Source organism: Procambarus clarkii, chromosome 91 (assembly GCF_040958095.1).
Source record: "Procambarus clarkii isolate CNS0578487 chromosome 91, FALCON_Pclarkii_2.0, whole genome shotgun sequence".
NCBI classification, from domain to species: domain Eukaryota; kingdom Metazoa; phylum Arthropoda; class Malacostraca; order Decapoda; family Cambaridae; genus Procambarus; species Procambarus clarkii.
The window spans coordinates 14,555,683-14,570,174 of record NC_091240.1 but is presented as its reverse complement, the minus strand read 5'-3'; the positions used below and the strand labels follow the sequence as shown (position 1 = coordinate 14,570,174).

Sequence of the window (14,492 nt, the reverse complement as noted above, 5' to 3'; positions counted from 1 at the left end):
CCTGGGTGACCCCAGCGTCCTGGGTGACCCCAGCGTCCTGGGTGACCCCAGCGTCCTGGGTGACCCCAGCGTCCTGGGTGACCCCAGCGTCCCGGGTGACCCCAGCGTCCTGGGTGACCCCAGCGTCCTGGGTGACCCCAGCGTCCTGGGTGACCCCCAGAGGCGCGCCTTAACCCGTGGAGCGCGTCTGGTGACCCCATAACACTGGTTCAGTACCCGCGCTGCTCAACATATTCTCTCTAAGATACGTCACGTTACTGTGATGTCACTGTGCTTGTAACAGTTGTTATCTAGCATCTAGCAGTGACTCAAGCCCCTTCTCATTTGTGTTGCTTTTGTTTTTAAAACTATGAAGAGGAAACCTCGACTATTTGGCCGTCTAGTTCGTTCTAGTTGCTACTTGCCTTTACCAAGACGTTTCTTCAGGTCTTGGTGGCTCAGCTTCGTGTCTGCCTTCAGGGGCTAGATTCACGAAGAAGTTACGCCATCACTTACGAACCTGTACATCTTTTCTCAATCTTTGGCGGCTTTGTTTACAATTATTAAACAGTTAATGAGCTCCGAAGCACCAGGAGGCTGTTTATAACAATAACAACAGTTGATTGGCAAGTTTTCATGCTTATAAACTGTTTAATAAATGTAACCAAAGCCGTCAAAGACTGAGGAAAGATGTACACGTTCGTAAGTACTTGCATAACTGCTTTGTGAATCTGGCCCCAGGTTCGTAGCCTCTACTTAGCTTGCTGCTTACGTTCACCCATACTGTCTCTTTTCTGTTTCACTATTACCCAGAGTATTTGGTGTTGAATGTCATTCAACACCATGACATTCAACACCAAATAACGGGTACATGTCACAATAGTACATGTCACGGGATGAGTCACAATAACGGGGCTGAAGACGTGATCACCACACCCCACACCTGAAGATGGAGCAGCGACCACGTTTCGGGCCGTTCTGGACCGAAACGTGGTCCAGGATGCTGGACCGTCATCAGGTCCACACAACTTGATAATGGTCCACGACGGACCGAAACGTGGTCACTTTTCCACCCACAAAGTTGTGGTTTGGTCATCGTTTAGTTCATGTTCCTCTTCCTTCTGTCTCTCCTTGTAGCTCAGTTGTATCTATTCTGGGGTAAGTCGTGTAACAAACATGTAATACATTCAATGTATTATAGAATGTAATACATTCTCTATATTAGTTTTACACTTTTTGTAGTGGGGGTTATCTTGAGGTTATCTTGAGATGATTTCGGGGCTTTAGTGTCCCCGCGGCCCGGTCCTCGACCAGACCTCCACCCCCAGGAAGCAGCCCGTGACAGCTGACTAACACCCAGGTACCTATTTTACTGCTAGGTAACAGGGACATAGGGTGAAAGAAACTCTGCCCATTGTTTCTCGCCGGCGCCCGGGATCGAACCCGGGACCACAGGGGTTGAGACTAGTGCAGCGTACTCCAGCACTGGTCGGTTATGTACCATACACAGTAGGGTTGTACTCCAGCACTGGTCGGTTATGTACCATACACAGCAGGGTTGTACTCCAGCACTGGTCGGTTATGTACCATACACAGCAGGGTTGTACTCCAGCACTGGTCGGTTATGTACCATACACAGCAGGGTTGTACTCCAGCACTGGTCGGTTATGTACCATACACAGCAGGGTTGTACTCCAGCACTGGTCGGTTATGTACCATACACAGCAGGGTTGTACTCCAGCACTGGTCGGTTATGTACCATACACAGCAGGGTTGTACTCCAGCACTGGTCGGTTATGTACCATACACAGCAGGGTTGTACTCCAGCACTGGTCGGTTATGTACCATACACAGCAGGGTTGTACTCCAGCACTGGTCGGTTATGTACCATACACAGCAGGGTTGTACTCCAGCACTGGTCGGTTATGTACCATACACAGCAGGGTTGTACTCCAGCACTGGTCGGTTATGTACCATACACAGCAGGGTTGTTGCCTCACAATCTGGGTTTCTCTAATGTGGAACAGTTCAGTGCCACCCTGGTAGATACCTGGTTACCTGGTTGATGGGGTTCTGGGAGTTCTTTTACTCCCCAAGCCCGGCCCGAGGCCAGGCTCGACTTGTGAGAGTTTGGTCCACCAGGCTGTTGGTCCACCAGACCACCTCTACTATGGTGGTCTGACCCCTCGTTCCACCATGGAAATACCAAACCTTTCTAAACAAAATCACATTAATTTAACATATATATGAATGAGAAAATCATCTGGAGCTCTGAGCTGACTCGAACAGGTGACCAACATACTCACAGCCGCTCGCCAGCCACTTGGCCTGGACGGTAGAGCGACGGTAGAGCTTCATGCAGATCGGCGTTCAATCCCCGACCGTCCAAGTGGTTAGGCGCCATTCCTTTCCCCTGTCCCATCCCAAATTCTTATCCTGACCCCTTCCCAGTGTTAGATAGTCCTAATGGCTTTTAGCATTCCCATGATAATTCCCTCCCTTCTCTCTCAGCCGCTCACCATACCACCGTACCACCCTGACTTGCTAAAGTTATACATCCGGGATTCCACTGAAAGCTCTTGAAGTCTGTGAATGAATGAGCAACTTTACTGGCATCCGAGTGCTTGGAGGTTATACGTAATAACTTGGACTGGCTTCAGTAGAAGTCTCCAGAAGTTTCAGTGAAATCCCGATTGTATAAGATTTACCAGTTGGATTTCTCGCCAATAGGTTTGTTAGGCATGACTTCCCTCCTCTGAGCCCGGGTTGATGCTTCCTTGTGAAGTTTATCCTCTCTAGGTGTTTGTTCCTTATTTCCCTTATTCTTCTCTCTACGATTTTGCATGGTATGCAGGTTAGGGACGCTGGTCTATAGTTGAGAGTCGTGTCTGCTCCCTTCTGGCATATTGGAATACCGCGTGTCGTCTTCCGGCTGCTGGCCACATACTTTGGCTTCCGTTGATGCGTCGGAGAGGCAGGACTCCTGCAGTTATTTTGTCGCGCCATAGAGACCGAGGCAGGTCACACAGCCTTCATTTTGACGAGTCTCAGAAGATGGTCTCGTAATTCTTCCTTTCACTGCTATTGTACTCGGCTCACTCTCTGGAGAAGTCATCCAGCCCGCGACGGGTAGGTGTTCCGGCCTGTGTGTGTGTGTGTGTGCTTCCCTAGTGGTGTCTGCAGGGAGAGCTCCAGCTCTGGGCCCCCCGTCTAGTAGCTACTGTATCTGGTGTGTTTATAAATTTTTTTTGGTTCTGGCAGAACTATCTTTGGAAGCAGTACAGGTTCTCCCACCGCCTGTGGTTCTCTCCCTCGCTCCTTCTCTTACCCACTCTCAGTTCTCAGAAATTCTCAGAATTCCTTTCAAATTTGTTGATATGTTAATAAAGTCTCCCGTAATAGCTGCGTGTATGGTGATAATGTCTACCATTGTTATTTTGTATGTGGTGAGCATATTTCTCCTGACTCTTCTCCCTTCTGTTGGGAAATGTAATTCCTGTGGTGTTTGTAACTCGCCTCTCTCAGCTGCTGGGGCGGGTCTGGGGCCGCACCTCCCCACTTTTGCCAGCTTCTCTTTATGACTAACGGGTATAGAAAGGCACGCCGGCGCTGCATACTTTAGTAATACTTTGACGTATGTTGCATGCAACGTTCTTAATATCCGTCATGTTTGCTCTTTTAAGCGAAGTTCTTATGCTGACCAACCTTGCATATGGTGCTGATGACATCCGCACGATGTAGGCTACGGAGAGAGAGAGAGAGAGAGAGAGAGAGAGAGACATACAGAGACAGAGAGACAGAGAAAGAGATATGTTGGATATCAACCTTCGGATAATGTTCTCTATTTCCAGGAGGGTTTCATCTCCAATTTGGTTCCTAGCCTCCTGTTCTCAGCAGCCAGTTCCGGCACTTAGCACTTGCTTGAGTTGACGTCTATAAACCACTCACCAGCAGTGATTAAGTGTGCAGGGCACCGCGAGCCGCTCCTAGCTGAACAGTCTTCACTTCACCAGCTTATACATGCACCATACTCAGGGCACCATACTCAGGGCACCATACTCAGGGCACCATACTCAGGGCACCATACTCAGGACACCATACTCAGGGCACCATACTCAGGGCACCATACTCAGGGCACCATACTCAGGGCACCATACTCAGGGCACCATACTCAGGACACCATACTCAGGGCACCATACTCAGGGCACCATACTCAGGGCACCATACTCAGGGCACCATACTCAGGGCACCATACTCAGGACACCATACTCAGGGCACCATACTCAGGGCACCATACTCAGGGCACCATACTCAGGGCACTATACTCAGGGCACCATACTCAGGGCACCATACTCAGGGCACCATACTCAGGGCACCATACTCAGGGCACCATATTCAGGGCACCATACTCAGGGCACCATGCTCAGGGCACCATACTCAGGACACCATGCTCAGGGCACCATGCTCAGGGCACCATACTCAGGGCACTATACTCAGGGCACCATACTCAGGGCACCATACTCAGGGCACCATACTCAGGGCACTATACTCAGGGCACCATACTCAGGGCACCATATTCAGGGCACCATACTCAGGGCACCATGCTCAGGGCACCATACTCAGGACACCATGCTCAGGGCACCATGCTCAGGACACCATGCTCAGGGCTCCATACTAGGGACACCATGCTCAGGGCACCATACTCAGGGCACCATACTCAGGATACCATGCTCAGGGCACCATACTCAGGGCACCATACTAGGGGCACCATGCTCAGGGCACCATACTCAGGGCACCATGCTCAGGGCACCATACTCAGGACACCATGCTCAGGGCACCATACTCAGGACACCATGCTAAGGACACCATGCTCAGGGCACCATACTCAGGGCACCATACTCAGGGCACCATACTCAGGGCACCATGCTCAGGACACCATACTCAGGGCACCATACTCAGGGCACCATGCTCAGGACACCATGCTCAGGGCACCATACTCAGGACACCATGCTCAGGGCACCATACTCAGGGCACCATACTCAGGGCACCATGCTCAGGACACCATGCTCAGGGCACCATGCTCAGGGCACCATGCTCAGGGCACCATACTCAGGGCACCATACTCAGGGCACCATATTCAGGGCACCATACTCAGGGCACCATGCTCAGGGCACCATACTCAGGGCACCATACTCAGGGCACCATGCTCAGGACACCATGCTCAGGGCACCATACTCAGGACACCATGCTCAGGGCACCATACTCAGGGCACCATACTCAGGGCACCATGCTCAGGACACCATGCTCAGGGCACCATGCTCAGGGCACCATGCTCAGGGCACCATACTCAGGGCACCATACTCAGGGCACCATATTCAGGGCACCATACTCAGGGCACCATGCTCAGGGCACCATACTCAGGGCACCATACTCAGGGCACCATATTCAGGGCACCATGCTCAGGGCACCATACTCAGGACACCATGCTCAGGGCACCATACTCAGGGCACCATACTCAGGGCACCATGCTCAGGACACCATGCTCAGGGCACCATACTCAGGGCACCATACTCAGGGCACCATACTCAGGACACCATGCTCAGGGCACCATACTCAGGGCACCATACTCAGGGCACCATGCTCAGGGCACCATACTCAGGGCACCATATTCAGGGCACCATACTCAGGGCACCATGCTCAGGGCACCATACTCAGGGCACCATATTCAGGGCACCATGCTCAGGGCACCATATTCAGGGCACCATGCTCAGGGCACCATACTCAGGACACCATGCTCAGGGCACCATACTCAGGGCACCATACTCAGGACACCATACTCAGGGCACCATGCTCAGGGCACCATGCTCAGGACACCATGCTCAGGGCACCATACTCAGGGCACCATACTCAGGATACCATGCTCAGGGCACCATACTCAGGGCACCATACTAGGGGGCACCATGCTCAGGGCACCATACTCAGGGCACCATGCTCAGGGCACCATACTCAGGACACCATGCTCAGGGCACCATACTCAGGGCACCATACTCAGGGCACCATGCTCAGGACACCATGCTCAGGGCACTATACTCAGGACACCATGCTCGGGACACCATACTCAGGGCACCATACTCAGGACACCATACTCAGGGCACCATGCTCAGGGCACCATACTCAGGGCACCATACTCAGGGCACCATGCTCAGGACACCATGCTCAGGGCACCATACTCAGGACACCATGCTCAGGGCACCATACTCAGGGCACCATACTCAGGGCACCATGCTCAGGACACCATGCTCAGGGCACCATGCTCAGGGCACCATGCTCAGGGCACCATGCTCAGGGCACCATACTCAGGGCACCATACTCAGGGCACCATATTCAGGGCACCATACTCAGGGCACCATGCTCAGGGCACCATGCTCAGGGCACCATACTCAGGGCACCATATTCAGGGCACCATGCTCAGGGCACCATACTCAGGACACCATGCTCAGGGCACCATACTCAGGGCACCATACTCAGGGCACCATGCTCAGGACACCATGCTCAGGGCACCATACTCAGGGCACCATACTCAGGGCACCATACTCAGGACACCATACTCAGGGCACCATACTCAGGGCACCATACTCAGGGCACCATATTCAGGGCACCATACTCAGGGCACCATGCTCAGGGCACCATACTCAGGGCACCATATTCAGGGCACCATGCTCAGGGCACCATACTCAGGACACCATGCTCAGGGCACCATACTCAGGACACCATACTCAGGGCACCATGCTCAGGGCACCATGCTCAGGACACCATGCTCAGGGCACCATGCTCAGGACACCATGCTCAGGGCTCCATACTAGGGACACCATGCTCAGGGCACCATACTCAGGGCACCATACTCAGGGCACCATGCTCAGGACACCATGCTCAGGGCTCCATACTAGGGACACCATGCTCAGGGCACCATACTCAGGGCACCATACTCACGGCACTATACTCAGGGGCACCATACTCAGGGCACCATACTCAGGGCATGGTGCCCTGAGTATGGTGCCCATGTATAACAGAGGAGGGGTGTACATGAGGCGGTAAATACTAGGGGGTGTACATAGTTACATAGAGTACTATGGTACACATAGTTACATAGAGTACTATGGTACACATAGTTACATAGAGTACTATGATACACATAGTTACATAGAGTACTATGGTACACATAGTTACATAGAGTACTATGGTACACATAGTTACATAGAGTACTGTGGTACACATAGTTACATAGTGTACTATGATACACATAGTTACATAGAGTACTATGGTACACATAGTTACATAGAGTACTATGGTACACATAGTTACATAGAGTACTGTGGTACACATAGTTACATAGTGTACTATGATACACATAGTTACATAGAGTACTATGGTACACATAGTTACATAGAGTACTATGGTACACATAGTTACATAGAGTACTGTGGTACACATAGTTACATAGAGTACTATGGTACACATAGTTACATAGAGTACTATGGTACACATAGTTACATAGAGTACTATGATACACATAGTTACATAGAGTACTATGGTACACATAGTTACATAGAGTACTATGGTACACATAGTTACATAGAGTACTGTGGTACACATAGTTACATAGAGTACTATGGTACACATAGTTACATAGAGTTCTATGGTACACATAGTTACATAGAGTACTATGGTACACATAGTTACATAGAGTACTATGGTACACACAGTTACATAGTGTACTATGGTACACATAGTTACATAGAGTACTATGGTACACATAGTTACATAGAGTACTATGGTACACATAGTTACATAGAGTACTATGATACACATAGGTACATAGAGTACTATGGTACACATAGTTACATAGAGTACTATGGTACACATAGTTACATAGAGTACTATGGTACACATAGTTACATAGAGTACTATGGTACACATAGTTACATAGAGTACTATGGTACACATAGTTACATAGAGTACTATGGTACACATAGTTACATAGAGTACTATGGTACACATAGTTACATAGAGTACTATGGTACACATAGAGGATGGGTTGTGTTGCACATATATCTACACTAACTATCTTTACTGTCAACCCGTATTACTGTGACTCCCACACATTTTTCACAGTCAAATTTCGGAATTTCAGAACTGTTGAGGTAGCCTCTGTGTGTGGCAGGTCTGCCACTGTAATCCAGCCTCTGTGTGTGGCAGGTCTGCCACTGTAATCCAGCCTCTGTGTGTGGCAGGTCTGCCACTGTAATCCAGCCTCTGTGTGTGGCAGGTCTGCCACTGTAATCCAGCCTCTGTGTGTGGCAGGTCTGCCACTGTAATCCAGCCTCTGTGTGTGGCAGGTCTGCCACTGTAATCCAGCCTCTGAACCCTACAGTGTCACCATTGACCTCCATCAGGGCACCATACTGGACCAACCTCGTCCAGTATAAACTAATCGACTATCTAACACGTAATATAGCACAGCTTGAAGCGGGGTTGTATCTTCTTCCGAATTATTTTCCGCCCTGTTTTTACAAACATGGCGGATCAGCAATATTTTCCAATTCGTGTGAAAATTTGGAAATATTGCAGATCAACACGGTTATCTTGAGGTTATCTTGAGATGATTTCGGGGCTTTAGTGTCCCCGCGGCCCGGTCCTCGACCAGGCCTCCACCCCCAGGAAGCAGCCCGTGACAGCTGACTAACACCCAGGTACCTATTTTACTGCTAGGTAACAGGGGCATAGGGTGAAAGAAACTCTGCCCATTGTTTCTCGCCGGCGCCTGGGATCGAACCTGGGACCACAGGATCACAAGTCCAGCGTGCTGTTCGCTCGGCCGACCGGCTCCCTTGCTCGGCCGACCGGCTCCCTTGCTCGGCCGACCGGCTCCCTTGCTCGGCCGACCGGCTCCCTTGGTTGGTTGACCAAGCAGCCAAACCAAAACTCATTAAGCTTGAAAGTCCCTCCAAAAAATACTGCGCCGATTTCTATACAAGTTTTATTTGGAGGCTGTGGAGCCTTGGTGATGGGTGCACCGCTCTCTCTCACCCCAGACTGTGGAGGGTGAGCACCGTCGTGTGCAGCCATGGTAGGTATTGTGTGGTGACCTGTGGTCACTGGTGGGGACTTGAGGCTGGGAGCATACACAACCCTCACATGTGTAGCCACGTGTGTGAGACACCGTGTGTGAGACACCATGTGTAGCCACATGTGTGAGACACCATGTGTGGCCACGTGTGTGAGACACCATGTGTGGCCACGTGTGTGAGACACCTTGTGTAGCCACGTGTGTGAGACACCTTATGTAGCCACATGTGTGAGACACCGTGTGTGAGACACCATGTGTAGCCACGTGTGTGAGACACCGTGTGTGAGACACCATGTGTAGCCACGTGTGTGAGACACCGTGTGTGAGACACCATGTGTAGCCACCTGTGTGAGACACCATGTGTAGCCACATGTGTGATAAGAGTCCTGAGCCTCTGCATCGCTCCGCACCAAACACATAGATGGAAATATATAATTAATCCAAAAATGACCCAAGCAATCCCAGCTAATCCCCGCTGCTCATTCTCAACCCTTCTTAACACGGGAAGCACACACACCCGTAGTTCCAACCATCCTCCACAACTGGCGGCACAACTGGCGGCCCAACTGGCGGCCCAACTGGCGGCCCAACTGGCGGCCCAACTGGCGGCCCAACTGGCGGCCCAACTGGCGGCCCAACTGGCGGCCCAACTGGCGGCCCAACTGGCGGCCCAACTGGCGGCCCAACTGGCGGCCCAACTGGCGGCACAACCAGTTGGGCCGGCAGTTGCCACTATACTGCCCCAACATTTGAACGCAGCACGCAGACACCCGCCCCCAAGCCTCCTTAAACACACCATGGCAACCTTCGCCTCCACGATAGACAAACTCTCCCCCATACAACTGCAATTTACATAGATGAACTGCTCATACCAAACAATAATGAACCGTGTATGAGTAACGCTGTGTGGCTCCCTCGTTACCAGCAGGGATGGAGACCACCGTTACCTCAGTACACAGTAGGGGGCCTCGTAGGGGCCTCGTAGCCTAGTGGATAGCGCGCAGGATTCGTAATTCTGTGGCGCGGGTTCGATTCCCGCACGAGGCAGAAACAAATGGGCAAAGTTTCTTTCACCCTGAATGCTCCTGTTACCTAGCAGTAAATAGGTACCTGGGAGTTAGTCAGCTGTCATGGGCTGCTTCCTGGGGTGGGTGTGTGTGTGGTGTGGAAAAAAAAAATAGTAAACAGTTGATTGACAGTTGAGAGGCGGGCCGAAAGAGCAAAGCTCAACCCCCGTAAAAACACAACTAGTAAACACACAGCTCCACGGTAGGCTCACTACCAAGCACCAACAGTAATGACCACAGTTGAGAAATTCGTAGTTCGCTGCGACTCCAAAAATACACTGGGAACCATCAAGTCAGAAGGATCCCAACTGGGAGCGCGATGGTGGGAACCCAGTTTACATGTCCAGTAATGGGCGCCTCAAGTTGCTCTACCGCAGTTGTTCCTCATTCTTGGGGGCTTTTTGCGCGCGTGAAATGTGTTTGTCTGCGCTGCTGTGTGTTTGCTTGGTGTTGTTGCCTCGGAACTTGTGGCTGGTTGAGCGTGTGCAGTATACAAGCACACGTCGCCAACACTCAGGGTTGAGCGTGTGCAGTATACAAGCACACGTCGCCAACACTCAGGGTTGAGCGTGTGCCGTATACAAGCACACGTCGCCAACACTCAGGGTTGAGCGTGTGCAGTATACAAGCACACGTCGCCAACACTCAGGGTTGAGCGTGTGCAGTATACAAGCACACGTCGCCAACACTCAGGGTTGAGCGTGTGCAGTATACAAGCACACGTCGCCAACACTCAGGGTTGAGCGTGTGCAATATACAAGCACACGTCGCCAACACTCAGGGTTGAGCGTGTGCAGTATACAAGCACACGTCGCCAACACTCAGGTGTATTGTACACTTCTCACAACTATTTTCAAACTGCCGAAGGCCCATACATTGTTGTGTTCTCTTCATTCTTACCATATACCCCCTCTACCTGCCTTCACCTGCCTTCATCTGCCTTCATCTCACCTTCCCTCAGGCCTCACAGACTGGCTCTCACCTTCCCTCACGCCTCACAGACTGCCTCTCACCTTCCCTCACGCCTCATGGTGTGTGAGGACTTACCAGGGATCCACCATGGCCCCAACATTGTCATTTTCACTTCATTTTATAATTGTTGTGAACCGCGTTGTGTGTGTACTCACCTAATTGTGCTTGCGGGGGTTGAGCTTTGGCTCTTTGGTCCCGCCTCTCAACTGTCAATCAACAGGTGTACAGGTTCCTGAGTCTATTGGGCTCTATCATATCTACACTTGAAACTGTGTATGGAGTCAGCCTCCACCACATCACTTCCTAATGCATTCCATTTGTCAACTACTCTGACACTAAAAAAAAAAATTCTAATATTTCTGTGGCTCATTTGGGCACTCAGTTTCCACCTGTGACCCCTTGTGCGTGTTCCCCTTGTGTTAAATAGCCTGTCTTTATCTACCCTATCAATTCCTCTGAGAATCTTGTACGTGGTGATCATATCCCCCCCTAACTCTTCTGTCTTCTAGCGATGTGAGGTTTAATTCCCGTAGTCTCTCCTCGTAGCTCATACCTCTCAGCTCGGGTACTAGTCTGGTGGCAAACCTTTGAACCTTTTTCAGTTTGGCCTTATGCTTGACTAGATATGGACTTCATGCTGGAGCCGCATACTACAGGATTAGTCTGACATAGGTGGTATACAAAGTTCGGAATGATTCCTTGCACAAGTGTCTAAATGCCGTTATTATGTTAGCGAACCTGGCATATGCTGCTGATGTTATCCTCTTGATATGAGCTTCAGGGGACAGGTCTGGCGTGATATCAACCCCCAGGTCTTTCTCTCTCTCTCTGACTCTTGAAGAATTTCATCTCCCAAATGATACCTTGTAACTGGCCTCCTGCTCCCTACACCTATCTTCATTGCATTACATTTGCTTGGGTTAAACTCTAACAACCATTTGTTCGACCATTTCTTTAGTTTGTCAAGGTCTTCTTGAAGCCTCAAGCAGTCCTCCTCTGTCTTAATCCTTCTCATAATTTTGGCATCGTCAGCAAACATTGAGAGGAATGAGTCTATACCCTCTGGGAGATCGTTTACGTATATCAGAAACAAGATAGGACCGAGTACAGAGCCCTGTGGGACTCCACTGGTGACTTCACGCCAATCGGAGGTCTCACCCCTCACCGTAACTCTCTGCTTCCTATTGCTTAGGTACTCCCCTATCCACTGGAGCACCTTACCAGCTACACCTGCCTGTCTCTCCAGCTTATGTACCAGCCTCTTATGGGAGACTGTGTGTGCGTGTGTCCGTGTACGTGTGTGTGTGTGTGTGTGTCCGTGTGAGTGTTTCCGTGTGCATGTGTCCGTGTGCGTGTGTTCGTGTGCGTGTGTCCGTGTGCGTGTGAGTGCATGTGTGTGTATTCACCTAGTTGTGCATTAGATCATAATTACATTTGAAACTGTGTATGGAGTCAGCCTCCACCACATCACTGCCTAATGCATTCCATCTATTAACTACTCTGACAATGAAAAAGTTCTTTCTATCGTCCGTGTGGCTCATTTGGGTATTCAGTTTCCACCTGTGTCTCCTTGTTCGCGTACCACACGTGCTAAACAGTTTATCCTTATCTACCCTGTCAATTCCCCTGATAATTTTGTAGATAGTGATCATGTCTCCCCTTACTCTTCTGTCTTTCAGTGGCGTAAGGTGCATTTCCCGCATCCTTTCCTCGTAACTCATACTTTTTAGTTTTGAGACTAGCCTAGTGGAATCTTCTTGAGGTTATCTTGAGATGATTTCGGGGCTTTAGTGTCCCCGCGGCCCGGTCCTCGACCAGGCCTCCACCCCCAGGAAGCAGCCCGTGACAGCTGACTAACTCCCAGGTACCTATTTTACTGCTAGGTAACAGGGGCATAGGATGAAAGAAACTGCCCATTGTTTCTCGCCGGCGCCCGGGATCGAACCCGGGACCACAGGATCACAATTCCCGCGTGCTCTCCGCTCGACCGACCGGCATACCTCTCAACTTTTCCCAGCTTCGTCTTGTGCTTGACAAGGTACGGGCTCCATGCTGGGGCTGCATACTCCAGGATTGGTCTTACATATGTGGTGTACAAGGTTCTGAATGATTCCTTACACATGTTCCTGAAGGCGGTTCTGATGTTAGCCAGCCTCGCATACGCCGCAGATGTTATTCTTTTTATGTGGGCTTCAGGAGACAGGTTTGGGGTGATATCAACTATTAGATCTTTATCTCTGTCCGTTTCTTGAAGAACTTCATCTCCTATTTGATATCCTGTGTCTGGCCTCCTGTTTCCACCGCCTAGTCTCATCACCTGACATTTACTCGGGTTGAACTTTAGTAGCCATTTGTTGGACCATTCATTCAGTTTGTCTAGGTCATCTTGCAACCTCATACTATCTTCCTCCGTCTTAATCCTCCTCATAATTTTTGCATCATCAGCAAACATTGAGAGGAACAATTCTATACCCTCTGGGAGATCATTTACATATATTAGAAACAGCATAGGTCCAAGGACTGACCCCTGCGGGACTCCACTGGTGACGTCTCGCCAATCACACACACACGAGTCACTGTGAGTCACCCCTCACAGTGACTCGCTGTCTTCTGTTACTTAGGTACTCCCTTATCCAATGGAGTACCTTCCCTTTCACTCCTGCCTGCATCTCCAGCTTGTGCAACAGCCTCTTGTGTGGTACTGTGTCAAAGACTTTCTGGCAATCAAAAAATATACAATCTGCCCACCCTTCTCGTTATTTCCTGATTTTTGTTGCCTGATCGTAGAATTCAATTAATCCTGTGAGGCATGACTTGCCTTCCCTTAACTCATGTTGATGTTGTGTCACAAAGTTCCTTCGCTCCAGATGTTCCACTAGATTTTTTCGCACAATCTTCTCCATCAACTTGCATGGTATGCAAGCTTGGGACACTGGCCTGTAGTTCAGTCCCTCCTGTCTATCCCCCGTCTTGTATATCGGGACTACATTAGCCGTTTTCCAAACTTTTGGCAGTTCACCTGTTACCAGTGATTTGTAATACACCACGGAGAGTGGCAGGCACAGTCTCCATGGTGTCTGCTTCTGCTCCTTCCTTCAGTATCCATGGTGAGATTTCGTCCAGGCCTATAGCCATTGTCACATCCAACTCTAACAGATGCTTCCTCACCTCCCCACTGATAATCACAAATTCATCTAGTGGTGTTTGGTTAGATATTCCCTTTATTATCTCTGGGACTTCCCCTTGCTCTACTGTGAAAACTTCCTGGAATTTTTTATTGAGTTCCTCACACACTTCCTTGTCGTTTGTAATGACTCTGTCTGCCCATATTCTCAGGTTCATTACCT

The 14,492-nt window shown here is 50.1% G+C and overlaps 1 protein-coding gene and 1 non-coding gene across 3 annotated transcripts in view; both read left to right on the top strand.

The window, feature by feature from the left end:
* Positions 1-14,492, top strand: part of LOC123773871 (rabphilin-3A) — a 648,197-nt gene that overhangs the window by 394,132 nt on the left and 239,573 nt on the right. The window lies entirely within an intron of this gene.
* Positions 10,072-10,153, top strand: TRNAT-CGU (transfer RNA threonine (anticodon CGU)). Its single transcript has one exon. It is a non-coding gene; the product is annotated as a tRNA-Thr (tRNA).